Genomic DNA, 16,670 nt, shown 5'->3' with positions numbered 1-16,670 from the left:
CTGAATGTTGCAGACCCGTTGACTAAAACCTCTCTTACAAGCAAAACATGATCAAACCCCAGAACTCATTGAGTCTTAATCACATGATGATGTGAACTAGTTTAGTGACACTAGTAAACTCTTTGGATGTTGGTCACATGGTGATGTGACCTGTGAGTGTTAATCACATGGCGATGTGAACTAGATTATTGACTCTAGTGCAAGTGGGAGACTGTTGGAAATATGCCCTAGAGGCAATAATAAATTACTTATTATTATATTTCCTTGTTCATGATAATCATTTATTATCCATGCTATAATTGTATTGATAGGAAACTCAGATACATGTGTGGGTACATAGACAACACCATGTCCCTAGTAAGCCTCTAGTTGACTAGCTCATTGATCAATAGATGGTTACAGTTTCCTGACCATGGACATTGGATGTCGTTGATAACGGGATCACATCATTAGCAGAATGATGTGATGGACAAGACCCAATCCTAAGCCTAGCAAAAAGATCGTGTAGTTCGTATGCTCAAGCTTTTCTAATGTCAAGTATCTTTTCCTTAGACCATGAGATTGTGCAACTCCTAGATACCGTAGGAATTCTTTGGGTGTACCAAACGTCACAACGTAACTGGGTGGCTATAAAGGTGCACTACATGTATCTCCGAAAGTGTCTGTTGGGTTGGCACGAATCGAGACTGGGATTTGTCACTCCGTGTAAACGGAGAGGTATCTCTGGGCCCACTCGGTAGGACATCATCATAATGTGCACAATGTGACCAAGGGGTTGATCACGGGATGATGTGTTACGGAACGAGTAAAGAGACTTGCCGGTAACGAGATTGAACAAGGTATCGGTATACCGACGATCGAATCTCGGGCAAGTACAATATCGTTAGACAAAGGGAATTGAATACGGGATTGATTGAATCCTCGACATCATGGTTCATCCGATGAGATCATCGTGGAACATGTGGGAGCCAACATGGGTATCTAGATCCTGCTGTTGGTTATTGGCCGGAGAGTTGTCTCGGTCATGTCTGCATGGTTCCCGAACCCGTAGGGTCTACACACTTAAGGTTCGATGACGCTAGGGTTATAAAGGAAGTTTGTATGTGGTTACCGAATGTTGTTCGGAGTCCTGGATGAGATCCCGGACGTCATGAGGAGTTCCGGAATGGTCCGGAGGTAAAGATTTATGTATGGGAAGTCCTATTTTGGCCACCGGATAATTTTCGGGATTTTTCGGTATTGTACTGGGAAGGTTCTAGAAATTTCCGGAGTGGGGCCCACCTGCATGGGGGGACCCACATGAATGTGTGTAGTGGGGGTAAGGCCCCACACCCCTGGTCAAGGCGCACCAAGATCCCCCCTTAGAAGGAATAAGATCATATCCCGAAGGGATAAGATCAAGATCCCTAAAAAGGGGGGATAACAATCGGTGGGGAAGGAAATGATGTGATTTCTTTCGGGCCACCTTTGCCAATGCCCCAATGGACTTGGAGGGCAAGAAACCAGCCCCCTCCACCCCTATATATAGTGGGGAGGCGCATGGGAGCTTCACCCTTGCCCCTGGCGCAGCCCTCCCCCTCTCCCAAGTGCCCCTCCTGTCTCGAGGTGCTTGGCGAAGCCCTGCAGGATTGCCATGCTCCTCCACCACCACCACGCCGTCGTGCTGCTGCTGGATGGAGTCTTACTCAACCTCTCCCTTTCTCCTTGCTGGATCAAGGCATGGGAGACGTCACCGGGCTGTACGTGTGTTGAACGCGGAGGTGCCGTCAGTTCAGCACTAGGATCTCCGATGATTTGGATCACGACGAGTACGACTCCTTCAACCCCGTTCTCTTGAACGCTTCCGCTTAGCGATCTACAAGGGTATGTAGATGCACTCTCCTTCCCCTCGTTGCTAGTCTCTCCATAGATAGATCTTGGTGACTCGTAGGAAAATTTTGAATTTCTGCTACGTTCCCCAGCAACCACGACATCTATTTAGAATAGCTACAACAAAATTGTGACATAGATGGTTAGTGGGAGAAGGAACTTGAAACCACAGTCAATTCTGCTGTAGGGACTGTGTGTAGAAGATAGTAGTAGCAAACATAGAAGTCACTTTGGGAAAAAAGTGTGCATATATTGTTGTACTAGAGATCCATTCCTATATTTAACTGATATGCATGGTTGAATTGTAGTATGTGTGATACGTGAGAATAATGTGATATGAAGCGAAACGTGGTGGACGGGGCTTCACATTGTTGTTTTTCAGCAGAATATGATGTTCGTCTCTTTTTCATATGAACTACAATATGGTCAATGGTAGCTTGCTGAATAGGTTAAGCTATACCCAAGACATAATTTCACGGCGAGAATTTGACATGTTTAATTTTTTTATGGAAAGAATATTTTGCTGCTAATAATTAATGATACAAGTTCTGATTTATTAGTGCAAAATTATCTTCCATGTATATAGATTGAACAAAATATAAGCTGAAGTGGAATGTCAAGCCTTAATTTATACTAAAGAATGATATAGGTTTTCTCTATGTGTAGAATAGGATTTTTTTTCATTGGAGAATCTACTAGCTGGAGTGGTCAATGTCGATATCCTTGTGAAAGTAAGCATAATCTCAGCATGAACCAACTCACAATGCTATCTCGAGCAGTGCTTTATTCACTTAAGTATCTTTTTTTAGGAAAATACTAGGTTAAAAGCCTATTGCAAAAAAAAATTAGATGTGAAGTTTATAAGGGTTACATGTATGCAATTTACATTGGTCTATCTAATGTTAGAGTTTCATGCCTCTAATTATTTGTATTTATGTATTCTAGCTATGGATACCAGTAGCATTAATTCTTTTAAAGTACTGCATCTATAAAATTTACTATTTAGATACTGTATATGAAAATATCAAGTAATTGTAAATGCCATTTATGATCACAAAAAATCTTGCCGTATGATTGTTTCCATGGCCTTCAAAGAAGAGATATCCTAGAAGTAGAGTGAAGTTGGAGGGGCCTCGGTCCTTTTGAGCTAAGAAAAGTTGATGGGGCCTGTCCAAGCTATGAATAGTAGATGGGAAAGTGTTGAAATATTTTGTGTTTCCATGGTTTCTAAATGGTAGGAGGTATGTGTAGTAACCTGTACGGTTTCAAGTGCCTAATTTCATGTGTAAAAGTTTGCTAGGGAATTCTGGTTGTAGAATCTTGGAATAAGGAAACAAATCCTACATGTGTTGTATTTAAATAATGAGTGAAGTGCACTACAGGTCCTCGAACTATTTCAGGGGTGTCATGTAGGTCCTCAAACTATGAAAATCGTAATTCAGGTCCTCGAAGTGCAGTAAGTGTGTCATTCAGGTCCAAGATCTCCCTGACCCCCTCTAACTGGCCAGCTGACGCCGTTAACCATGAACACTGAACAGTAAACCATGAACAATAATAATAGCGTTCCAGTTCCAACATCATTTCTATTCATGGTTTACTGTTCAGTGCTCACGGTTAACGGCGCCAGATGGCCCGTTAGAGGGGGAGATTTTGGACCTGAATGATTCACTTACAGCACTTCAAGGACCTGGATGACGATTTTCATAGTTCGAGCTTCGAGGACCTACGTGACACCCCTGAAATAGTTCGAGGACATACATTGCACTTCACTCTTAAATAATGGATAATAATAGACATGCTATCATGAGATGATTAATCTTAAGCATAAAAGGGCCTTAAAGAATGATATAGGTTTGCTCTATGTGTAGAATAGGATTTTTTTTTGCTTGGAGAATCTACTAGCTGGAGTGGTCAATGTCGGTATCCTTGTGAAAGTTCGCATGATCTTAGCATGAACCAACTCACAATGTTATCTCGAGCAGTGCTTTATTCACTTAAGTATATTTTTTAGGAAAATACTAGGTAAAAAGCCTATTGCAAAAAAATTAGACGCAAAGTTTATAAGGGTTACATGTATGCAATTTACACGGGCCTATCTAATGTTAGAGTTTCATGCCTCTAATTATTTGTATTTATGTATTCTAGCTATGGATACCAGTAGCCTTAGTTCTTTTAAAGTACTGCATCTATAAACTTTACTATTTAGATATTGTATATGAAAATACCAAGTAACTATAAATGCCATTTATGATCACAAACAATCTTGTTGTATGATTGTTTTCATGACCTTCAAGGAAGAGATATCCTAGAAGTTGAGTGCAGTTGGAGGGGCCTCAGTCCTTTTGAGCCAAGAAAAGTTGATGGGGCATGTCCAAGCTATGAATAGTATATGGGAAGTGTTGAAATATTTTGTGTTTCCATGGTTTCTAAATGGTAGGAGGTATGTGTAGTAACCCGTACGGTTTCAAGTGCCTAATTTCATGTGTAAAAGTTTGCCAGGGAATTCTGGTTGTAGAATCTTGGAATAAGGAAACAAAATCCTACATGTGTCATATTGAAATAATGAGTGAAGTGCACTGTAGGTCCTTGAACTATTCCAGGGGTGTGAGGTAGGTCCTCAAACTTTGAAAATCGTCATCCAGGTTCTCGAAGTGCAGTAAGTGTGTTATTCAGGTCCAAAATCTCCCTGGCCCCCTCTAACTGGCCAGCTGATGCTGTTAACCGTGAACACTAAAAAGTAAACCGTGAATAGTAATAATAGCATTCCAGTTCCAACATCATTTCTGTTCATGGTTTATTGTTCAGTGCTCACGGTTAACGGCGCAAGATGGCCCGTTAGAGGGGGGATTTTGGACCTGAATGACACATTTACAACACTTCGAGGACCTAGATGACGATTTTCATAGTTCGAGGACCTACGTGACACCCTTGAAATAGTTGGAGGACCTACGTGACACCCCGAAAATAGTTCGAGGACCTACAGTGCACTTCACTCTTAAATAATGGATAATAACCGACATGCTTTCATGAGATGATTAATCTTAAACATAAAACGGCCTCCATGTGGCACCTATCATTTGTAATGCCCAATAAAGAGTTCTATGTTTTTGTATGACTTTATTTATTTTGTTCATTATATCTGGTCGTATATGTTACCGAATTACATTGCAAGTGAAGTGGATCTCAATATTTTCGTATGGGATTGGCTATCTTTTTTATACATGTGAAATTTGATATGCAGTCAGTAACAACCAACCTGCAATGAGTAGGAAGGCATAGTGATGTAATCAGTAACCCGATATTGAATACTAATAATAATATCAACAAAAGAATGTTCTTAATTTTTTAAAGCCCGTGGCAACGCACGGGCACTCTACTAGTATATATACTAGAAGACCCAGCGTAGTCTAATTTCTCGTGCTCACAATTGTACACACATGGGTCCGGTCAATAAGAACAGAGTGAGATTTTTCTCAGGTGTATCTACAGTCTTATTCAGTTCTAGCGTGTGACTAGATGAAATAGCATGGGTCGATGATCCATGTCCTTTGAAATTGTCGGCAATAATCATTCAACTGTGATAAATAAAGCTCTCATGAGAATTTTTTTTATATTCTCGTTCTTGATTCTTATAAGCGGTTTCTAACTCTGGTGGAATTGTTGCCTCCTCGTCTAGAAACGTATCTACTCTTCTGGGTCTTCCCTTCTTGATGACCTGGGAGGTGGATGTTCCAGAAGGGCAACTATAGCCGATACCCTATGCTATAACTCCTCAAATGCTCTCCTAAACGATAATTTCTTAAACTTTAAGGACTTAGGTAGTAGCCGGACCCAACCGAACCCCTATTCTTAACTCCCAAAAAGAATTTCTTTGCCCTTTCAAAAAAAAAAAGAATTTCTTTGCTCTTTAGCTATCTTAGATGCCACTCATTCTAGATCCAACGACTGTGATGATGCTCAACTTTAACATAGGTAAAAGCATGTAGCTGAACAATTCTCTATCAGGCCTATATCCAGCGGCTCGAGTCTAGCTGGATCAGGCTAGCTCAGATCGAACAAGAACTACACAGTGCAAGAGCAGTGGTACTATTTTTGCGCAAGCAACCACTTCGATTAATTGCGAGAAGAATCAAAGCCACAATCTCTCCTCATTTTCTTTCCAATCTGTATGCACATCCATGTGTGTATATCTGTATAGGGAGTGCTCCAACCCAAGCACATTCAGTTAACAGTGTTGACACAAAAATGAACAATAAATTGGCAGAGGTAGTGATATTCAACTTGGAGTAGGTCGGTGGCAGGAGGCATCACACACATTAGAGGAGAAGGAATTTTTTTCCTGAGAGCTTGTGGCCGGCCCTTAAAACTAAGAGAGTTGGAGAAGCAAAGGGACAAATGGGGTCGTTTTTCTACGGCCAAAACAACCACAACCGACCCTTGTGCCCCGCTCCCCCGCCAGGGTTCACCCCGCCGCCGGTAGGCCCTAAGCCCCTCACGCCGCTGCGCGCCTGGCGCGGCGCCCGCTCCCGCTTCCCTCCCCCCCCCCTTTCCCCTCATCCCCGTCCCGCCGCCTTCGCCGTCTCCCTGGGAGGCGGCCGAGGTGGCGCGCGACCCCCTTCCGCCTCGACCGCCCCCTCTCCGTCCTCACCCCCCCTCCCCCCGCGTCGCCGGCGGTCGCCCCCGGATCTGGCCGGGTGGTGTCGGTGGCGGCGCGCCGTTCCTTACCCGCGCGCGCTCCTCCTTCCTTGGGTGGGGGGAGGCGGCGGTGGTGCTCGGCCGGTGGCGGTCCGCCGTCCTGGTGCGGAGGCCGGCTGCGCTCGCCATGGTGGTGCCGCCTCTTGGCGACAGGGTTGTCCGGTGATGCTGGTCGGCCGGTGGCGCGTCCCCGGCCTGGATCTAGGCCCGTAGGGTCCCTTCTGGGTCGTTGCGGGTCGGCTCAGGCGCGACTGCGACACCCTCTGTACGGGGAGGCGGAGGAGCGGCTTGGACTGGGACAGCGACGCCGACGGCGTGCCAGCTGTTGCGCGGAGGCGGGAGCTGTCCGGGCCTTTGAGGGCCCGGCCGGGCCTATGGGTCCACGGGCCTGGTAGGCTCCTGCTTTGACGTTCGGTCGGCTACGGTCGTGGACGGTGGAGATGGGGCCCTTCCGTATGCCAACGGTGCTGCTGCCCTATTCCCGACTCCTCTTCTTCGTTGTGCAGACCATCTTCGTGATGCCGTGGTGAGACAGCGTGGGAAGCTTCGTGTCCGTGTTGGCGCAGGGTGGTGGTCGGTTTGGTGGCGAGCTCCTAAGTACCTGAGGTAGAGGCTGGGATAGGGAGAAATCCCTGTTGGCTTGGCCGACACCGACGCGGTGGCGCCTGCTTCCGCCCCAGCTCCTATCATTGGTTGTATCGGATGGTTGCTTTGTAATACAAAGCGGGGGGAAACCCTTTTTCTCAAACTAAGAGAGTTGGGCAGTTTTTGGAAATTAAAGCCCCAAATTTTTAGGAGTTAACAGGATAGGAGTTCGGCTAGGGTGCAAATAACTCCCCAAAAGAGAATATTTTGAGGAGTTAATCATTCTTAAGGGATCGGCTGGAGTTGCCCTAAGCTCTCGGTTGCGGTCTTGCAGCGGCGTGAGGGTGTTGTTTCCTCAGCATGTTCTAGTCCTCTCATGGTTATTTTGCAGCGGTTGTCGTCTTTGCATGTGGACTTTTCGCTTTTGCATTTTGGGTGCTATCAAATGTATTGTGATCTCTGCAATTTCTGCCATTGCAAGCTCACCTGGCCAATATAGTATGTTTATGTCTTACAAGTTGTTTTCCCCCCTTTTGCATTTTCTCCAGGTTGTTTGGGTCTTTGGTCATGGACTTGTGAGGAGGGTGGAGTTATCTGGTCCGCTCTGGCTCTAAGTACCGTCTTAGGTGTAGACGTGTAATAACAATATATAGGTTATTTCTTTGTCTATTGTCTCCTACAACCTCCGTTTTGGTTTATTGATCCCCATTGTATTTCATGCCAAAATTTGATCATAAATTTAACTAACGAAATGTCCATGCATGTCACTAAAAATTATATCATTCAAATACGAATACAACGATATATTTTTTGTTGACATGTATTAAAATTTCGTGAGTTAAATTTTTGGTCAAAATTTGATACAAATTGCAAAGACAAATTGCTTTTGGAGCTCGGTCTCCATGGAGGTCGGTTTTTGAAAAGTTCAAAATTCCAAAAATCTCATATTTTTACATTTAAAAAATTCTGAAAAAAATACAGACATATATGGGGGCATAACACACATGTGTGCAAATTTTCAGGACGAAATACCTTGAAGTGAGGGCCGTGCAAAAAAGACAAATCTATGGCCTTTTAACACATGGTACTATTCATCGCAAATGTCCATGAATTTGTTCTTTTTGCAGAGATCGCATCTCAAGATATTTCATCCTGAAATTTTGCACACATACACATCACATCCTTGTATACTTGTACAATCTTTTTCAAAAAAAATAGAAACCGAAAAATATGAATTTTGAATTTTTCAAAAAAAGGGGGCCTCCATCGAGGCTGAGCTCCAAAATGTCTTTCCCTTAGAAAGGGGACTAATAAACCATGACGGAGGTAGTACTTTTTAGGCATTGTAAACTCTTTCTGACCTAACTGGTCTCTACATCTAAATCAACCAATTTTTTTTGTCCAAGTCAAGTCAGTAAAGTGCAGCTTCAGACCAAAAATATGCTAAAATAGCATGTCTTCTTTTGCAGCAATTGTTTCATTTTCTGTCGTGCCACAAATTGTAATATCCACATAAATTTCTTCAAACACAAGTAGTACTTTGACAGGACAATATTATTTAATTTCTAGAATGCCAAACTATTAATGGTAGAGATGGGCCGGGCTCAAAGTTTCTATATTCATGGTAGATGTAGCTAGTGCGGCTATAAATAACATAGGCTTCTACATGTAGGAAAACCAACACTAGGATGTCAATGGGAGAAGTTGGCACAGATCTTGCATGTGCACCAAGTGGCAAGATCTTTTGAGGGAGTGAGATGCATCGGGAATCTTAGTTGTAGACGGCAATTTGGTTAGCGCAGTAGATCAGCCACGGACCGGGATCCCAACGTTATACGTAGAGCCTGAGGTAGTTGATTATGCGCTGCATGAGTCCATGCGAGTCCTGCGACACACTAGCCAAAGGCGAGATGAGCGACTATGTGCCATGGTGGCGCGTGACTGTTGTGTGTATACTGAGGTACGTACACAGGCACAACGAGGTGTCATCGTTTAAAGCTGCATGGCCCAGGGCGTTCCTCAATCAGCTAGCTGGTCGCCAGATGTATCTACCGCGGTAACAATGTGCAGGTAGCCGGTATCACACATGAAATCAAACAAAGAGGTACACATGGAAATTAGCAACACAGATACCATACACTGTACTTTTTACAGCACTAGCAAATATGTCCGTGCGTGCAACAGAAGAAATAATTTCTTGCACTAACTGTTTTGTATTCTCTAAAAGAAACCTCTAATTTTTTCCTACATCTGGGCTATCTGTTGATCACATGTGATTCATTGACTCGTCGACTCCACCATCTACATAGAACTAGTTAATTGCCCGTGCGTTGCTACGGGACATGTATATTTTGTTGGTTCGACATTAATCATGTCTAAATATATAGTTAGATTCCTCAAGCACATCAAGCGGTATCATCTTTTTTTTATTACCAGGAAATTGATCTTGTTCTTGATACACCCACAATCTCCACCAAATACAAGCTCTTCACCCCTATCAATGGTGAATACTTATCACAATTCCCTTTTGACCTCCATCCCTTGTCTTAGCAAGGCCTCCCCCCTCGTCCCTCTCCCTCTAATCTAAAGGCAACTTGTGACTTACAAAAACTTAACATATGGAATGAACTATGTGTATTACACTGCCACAATAGCTTACTAAATTATTCTCAAAACAATACATTTTGTTCGACAGACTAATTTCTATATCTAAACAAATGTCAAGGCCAAAATCAATCACATCTTAGACAGAGGAGACCGATACTTAGCCAAACAATGGAACCACTATATCAGTAATTAATTATGGTGTGTTTGAGTTAGATTTCAAAAGGTTAAAAATATGTAGAACATATCATGTCCCTAACTCTCATTAATCATTTCACATTAAATAGTTCAGAATATGATTTACATGAAGTTTTCATCAATTTGCATTTGCACGGGCTATGCTGCCATGCAGGTAGAACCAAAACTGGATTAGATGAAAATAATCCACACAATGCTCCAACTATTTTCCAGAACAAAGTAAGTTCCTTTTTTACCCTAAATTAATCCATCTAATGTCCACAAGCGATATGTTCGTGAAGTGGCACACAAGCAGTAGCAAAACGTCAAGCAAGCTATCTGCTCATCATTTTTTAGCAGCATATTAAATTAGGCCATTCTCTTAAGGACTTGTCATTATTTACAAAATGATGACCTGAAGATTACACAAACAAAATCAATATAACCTCAGGGGTACAAACCTCTCCTGAACCAAATGTGACACTTTACAGGGAATGGCACAAATAATCTTCACAGTTTAACTTGTAGTCTCTATTTTCTTTTTGAGTCATATAGAAGCAATTAACACTGACCCAAATATGCAATGACATCCTTTTTCTTCCTCTCCTACTTCAATCTCAGTGACTCCAATGGAGTAAAGCCTTGCCAAACAAATGATGCATCGCAGAATTCAACACTACCACAACTACTGAATTAAATCAAATCAGTCCAGTTTCTCACGAAGCCAAGATTGTACAGGAAGGCGGATGACCTCCTCAAAGAGCAGACTATGCATGTCGGCCGCCACCGTCTTGACCCGGAGCTCCTTTGATGTGTTGCTGCTATTGACATCCATACAACAGTCAGTGCACAAGGTCAATTGTATCTTTCTTCTGCTCTTACAAGAATTTGCAAACAGCCAGCAGCTCACTTTATCCATACAACAACAGTAAGTCACTTCATTCATACAACAAGAATGTTTGTTTGTGTGTGTGTGTGTGTGTGTGTGTGTGTGTGTGTGTGTGTGTGTGTGTGTGTGTGTGTGTGTGTGTGTGTGTGTGTGTGTGAGAGAGAGAGAGAGAGAGAAAGAAAGAGAGAGACTTGCTGCTGGAGAGGAACGTGCAGCAGGGACGGCGTGAGCACCGGCATGGAGAGCGGCGGCAGGACGGCGTCGGCCACTTCCACGTATTGGGCATTCCGGCGAGCACCCTGCACATGGTGTGGAGCGCTTATCTCTCGTCCCCAACCTCCGCCATGGCCTCCGTCGCCGTAGCTCGCGTACCTCTCCTCCTTCCTGTCTCCATCGCCGCCGCCACTGCTGAGCTGGCGTCACTCTCCTCCTCCTGGACCTCCGACATCATGGCTTGGATCACCACGAACCCCCCCTCCAGCCGTCGCATTGGGCCGTGGTCGTACCACCCCGTCCAGGTGAGGTGTCGGTCCCGATCAGGGCGGCCTACAGGGGCTGCACGACGGCGACCGAGATGACCGTCGAACGGCGTTGGAGAAGGGTAGGCCATCGTGGCAGATCTGTGTGGGGGCGGGGGGCGCGGCTGCGGGCGGAAGTTTTTCTGTGAGATCCAAATAGAGAGGGGAGCGAGAGGGGCGTGAGACGTGGGAGGTTGTGTGCATGGTGTGGGTCGCGGTTGTTTCCCTTTTTTTCAGTGTTAGTGTTAGGTGCGATCGTCTTGGGCTGGTGCGGTCGTGCAAGAGTTTTTTTTCTCGACCGTGCCTAGGGAGGATCGCTGTGGTTGAACCATCACGACGACTGCAGATTCCTTTTTAATAGTAGAGATTACTGTTTGTTAGGAATAAGACAGGGCGCCGTGCTGATCAGTGTGCACGCGCGAACTGGTCGTGCCGGGCGCCGTGACGAGTGTGCGTGTGCGCATGTGTAGCGTGCATATGTGCACATGTGGCGTGGTGGTACGTACCACCGCGTGAGCGAGGCTGTTGGCAATCGGTTGCGTGCGAACCGCGGTGTGCGCGTCGTGGGTGCCTGAGGCCGGGCATGCAGATCGTGCGCATGCAGCAGGGCGGGGTGGGTTGAGACGTGTACGAGCACCAGCTGGGTATAAACTCCATAAAGAGCTCGTTGCTATTCCCTCTGTCTAGATCTATCGTTTCCTAACCGCACGCCCGGAAAAGTTGGATCGCTCGAGGCGATCAGGGAGACGACTAGGGGTCCCTTGCGCGCCGCCGGTGACGCCGCCGGTTCCCTCTCTCTCCGTCGGCCGCTCCGGCGGCTGGAGGGAAGGGGAACCTCGGGTCTGTTCACTAGGTGGGTGTGTGGTAGGGTTAGGGTTGAGGGAGACGCTGCCGAGGCTGTTGCGGTGGTGTAGCGTCGGAATAAGTTTCTCCGGGCTCCGTTCGCGGTCAGGCGAGGCTTTTGCCTTCGTGTAGGAGCCAGCGGTGTTGGGGATCCCCGGATCTCGTCGAGGTCGCGGGCTATGGTGGTTGGAGGTCCATCGGCACTGGCCATTTGGATCCTCAGATGGGCGATGGAGGTAGGGAGACGAAGACTTTTCTTCTTCCTTGTTGGTACGATTTGCTGCTGCTGTTCTTCTCCTTCCTCTGCGCTGATGCTGGTGGGAGATCCTGCTTTGCCCGGGCGGATGGCCCGGCCGCGGTGCCGGACCGGTCGGATGACTCGAGATCTCTTCCTTCCGGAAGGGACACTTTTCGCGGTACTCAAAGCCAAAGATGGCGACGGCTGTTGCAGGTGTGTTGGATTGATGTCCATGCCCTCTCAGCGCTGGTGTCAAGAAAGGAGGAAGCAGCGTGGCGGTAATTGTACTGTGGTCGAAGATGATGACATATTTGCGACTGGTTGCAGATCCTTCTGCTGCAGGGGTCTTCTCTCAAGATTCAGGCATGATGACACATGGCTCCGGAGATCTTCTTGTGTTATGGTTGTCTTAGGGTACTCTAGGTGTTCATGGTCCTTTGTTTTTGCGTTTCAGTGTGCTTGTAAGGGTCACCTACTCTGTACTGATTCGTGATTTGAATGAACAATTTCTCAAAAAAAAAAAGAGCTCGTTGCTTGTTATTTTTTTGTTGGAGCTCGTTGGTTGTTAGTATGTAACCACACAGTTGGTGTTGAAAGAAGGAAAAGGCTGTACATGCGGCCTGGGGCGTTCGTCGCCGAAAATTCCATTGTGTTCTACTCTTTCTTCTACCTCTGTCCAGCTGCGAGAGAGAGAGAGAGAGAGTTAGTCTAGGGTTAGACCCAACACAGCTTTTCAATCCATGCAAATCAGGATCTACATAAATTATTTAAGAGTATGTTTAGGGCACATCTAGATGTGATCCGATCAATGCACATGTAAGTGACACATATAAACAGTGTGACCTACTTTCTTTGTTGTTGTTTTGTTGTCCAAGGATTGGAACCAGATTGTGCAGTTGCAGGCAACCCAGCACAGGCAGCAGGCAGGCAGGACGATGTGCACGTCTCTGTCAAAGTCAGTCCATCCCAGAGGGTCGCAGTAGGACTGTAGGACCCGTCCCCATACTTTTACACTGAAGTGGACATCTGGACATTTGAATTGGAATTTGTAAGCTTCTATCCATTCAAATCTGAAGTGGGCATTGGACGGCTACCGACATCAAGTAACAGAAACAAGTTGCAACAGCAGAACAGGCACAAGACAAGACAAACACAATTGATTATATGAAATAGAAACCTCATTCATCCAAACTCCCAAACAGACAAATGGGAAAAATGCAATGCACTACACAAGGTTGTAAATAAAAGGATTTTATGACTATACTATAGCCCTTAAACACTACTAATTAAGGTTCGTGAATTTGAATAAATGCTCGCGAAATTGAAAAAAATCTTCATGAATTTGGAAAAAATATCCCGTTTAAAAATTGGTGTCAATTTTAAGAAAAAGTTTAGGAATTAAACAAACATAGACAAAAAAATCATGAACATTTAAAAAACATTGTGAGCATGTAACTGGTTGACAAACCTCCTCTCGCCCCCAATTGCAGTCTCGTAGGGGGGCAAGCAGTTGTAGTCGAGTGACAACTCTTAATGTATCAAGTCTAGTGCCGGACATGCAACTGGCAACGCCCACCCCCCCTACCGGCCCAGTTGCAGTCATGTTGAGGGCCATGCAGTCGCAATTGCCTTCCATTGACCCATGGCGAAAGACACACCCCCTCGCAACTGAGATGCCACTCCCCTGGTCTCCACTCACGTGTGCCAAATCCTGTGATGACCCATGAGGAGCTCAAGTACGGACGGCCGTCTCATACTCGTGTAGTTCAACCCCACACCGGTCCGGCGGCCATGCTCATATTCCAACACCGTCCGTCCCCGTCGGCTCTTTCTCATCTGGGCATCCCATGCTGTTTTTGGATTTCTTGCAACGACCGTCCCCGTCGGCTCTTTCTCCTCTTGGCATCCCATGCTGCTTTTTTGGATTTCTTGCGCCTCCCTCATGTTTGATTATTCATGACCCTCACACATATCTCACCCTCTTTTCTTGGCATGTTGATTATCACAACTCCGAATGTATATAAACTGCTATGATTTGATGTATAATGGCGAGGTGCGACTATTAATAAGAATATTAAATTTTAACATAGGCATAAGCAAACTCTCTTTTTGCAGCCGTCCTCGAGGGGAGGGGGTCATGAGGTCGAATTTTTATAGCGGCCCATAACAAAAGTTCTGGCCCATTATAACTTACGAAGCCTGCAACCATCATACCGGACGGAGGAAAAATATGGCAGCGCAAGGACACCGGACGAAATTACGGTGGTAAGAAGCATTTATCCCTTTATTAGTAGGTATATATATATATATATATATATATATATATATATATATATATATATATATATATATATTATGATGATAATAGAAATGAATTTGACATTTCACAGCCTAAGGCTTTGTTTGTTTGTGCAATAGTTCACTTGTAATTTACTAATTTATTGGAAGATCAAAATCTTTCTTTTTGTGGTTCTCCGACGTGGATAGTGAGCATTCACCAGGCCAGTTTGATTTAGGAAGAGAATATCAGTTCACGTGATCTCCCGACGCAAGGAAGGTTCTTTGTTTTTATTTGGGATGAAAGACAATAAATAATGAGAAAGAGTAAGAGAGAATTTGATTTTTTTTTTGTATAAAGGGTGGAATTGGCACAAAATGGAGCATCAAGAGGATCCAAATACAATGAGCACATATGTTGACGGAGGAAACCTCTTGGATGAGCATGCAAATAAGTGGCTTGTGGGAAAGAAAAAGAGATCAATGATAGTAGGGACTACGAGGCGGCAAGAGCGGCAATGGCAGCAGCGAAGCACGCGGCAAAGATGCAGGGGCGTGGCAGGTGACAATGATTCGGGCCGAGCAGGAGGGGCAGGACGCAAGGATGAGGACCAGGTGGCAAGTATTCGGGCAGAGTAGAAGGGGCAGGACGCAAGGATGGCGGAGGGACATGTGGCATGGATGGCATTCAGTGACTGGTTTGGCCAGCCAGCAAGTGATCCATTACGCTCGGACATAGATTTCATTTTGGCATGTCCGGATTGTTAAACTATGATTTGGTTTGCTTTGTCAATTTGTTCCGAACTGATAAATTCAGATGTTTGTATCATATGATCGGCGTGCATGGATTGCATTAATTTAAGGATCCGTATTTGAGATGTGTGGATATACGGTAGTCGAAATGCGAGGCCGCCCATCACTTTCTGTGAACCGTCCGCGGTCGTATAGGGGGCGGATTTGCCAAGTCCGGTTGTAGATGCTCTAATGAGGTGGTCGTGGTTTGAAGCGGTAGGCGAGTACGTGCGCTTCTGATTGGTGGACCTATCGTTTTGAAGTAATGGGCTATATTTCCCTAAGGTCTTTGCTGCGACGGGGTGGGGCCATTGTTTCCTCACCTTGTTCTAATGCACTCATGGTCGTCTCTGCATATGGACTTTTATGCTTTTGGATTCTGGGCGCTTGTGCTGTAGTCAAATGTATTGTGCTCTCTACGCTGTCTGCCATTGCAAGATCACGTGGTTGACGTAGTATGCATTTTTATTTTTTACAAGTTGTCATTTTTCACACTTGTATTTTTGTCTAGGTTGTTTGGGTTTTTGGTCATGGAGTTGTGAGGAGGGTTGAGTTCTCTGCGGATCTGGTCCGTGGTGGCGCAAAGTTACTGTCTTAGGTGTAGACGTCTAATAGCAATACATAGGTTACTGTTTTGTCTATTATCTCCTGCTTTTGTTGTGGCATTGTAAGCTCTTTTGAGCTAACGTAACTGGTCTCTACATCTAAATCAACCGAAAAATTGATATGTGCAAGTCGAGTGAGTAAAGTGCAGCTTCAGACTGAAATTCTGCTAATATATCACGTCTTCTTTTGCAGCAATTGTTTTTATTTTCTGTCATGCCACAAATTGCAATATTCACATGAATTTCTTTCAAATACATAGAGTACTTTAACAGGAGAATATTACATTAATTTTATAGAATGCCAAACTATTAATATTAGAGACGGGCTCAAAGTTTCTGTATTCATGATACATGTAGCTGGTGCGGCTATAAATAGCATAGGCTTGTACATGTAACGAAACCAACACTCGTGTCTCAATGGGAGAACTTGGCACATATCATGCATGTGCGCCAAGTGGTATGTGACGTTCCACGCAGCAAGATCTTTTGAGGGAATGAGATGCACTGGGAATCTTAGTAGAAATCAGTAATTTGGTTAGCAAGGTTGATAAGGCACAGATTGGGTTCCCAACATCATG

The 16,670-nt window shown here is 44.8% G+C and overlaps 1 long non-coding RNA gene across 1 annotated transcript; it reads right to left on the bottom strand.

The window, feature by feature from the left end:
- Nucleotides 1–10,430: 10,430 nt before the first annotated feature.
- Nucleotides 10,431–11,535, bottom strand: LOC123095748 (uncharacterized). The gene is made up of 2 exons (XR_006446325.1): nt 11,011–11,535; nt 10,431–10,751 (listed from the first exon to the last, which is right to left on the bottom strand). It is a non-coding gene; the product is annotated as an uncharacterized lncRNA (long non-coding RNA).
- Between the last annotated feature and the right edge of the window lie 5,135 nt (nt 11,536–16,670).

This window comes from Triticum aestivum, chromosome 1B (genome assembly GCF_018294505.1).
Source record: "Triticum aestivum cultivar Chinese Spring chromosome 1B, IWGSC CS RefSeq v2.1, whole genome shotgun sequence".
NCBI classification, from domain to species: domain Eukaryota; kingdom Viridiplantae; phylum Streptophyta; class Magnoliopsida; order Poales; family Poaceae; genus Triticum; species Triticum aestivum.
The sequence above is the reverse complement of the archived record's forward strand: the minus strand, read 5'-3'. Positions and strand labels throughout refer to the sequence as shown.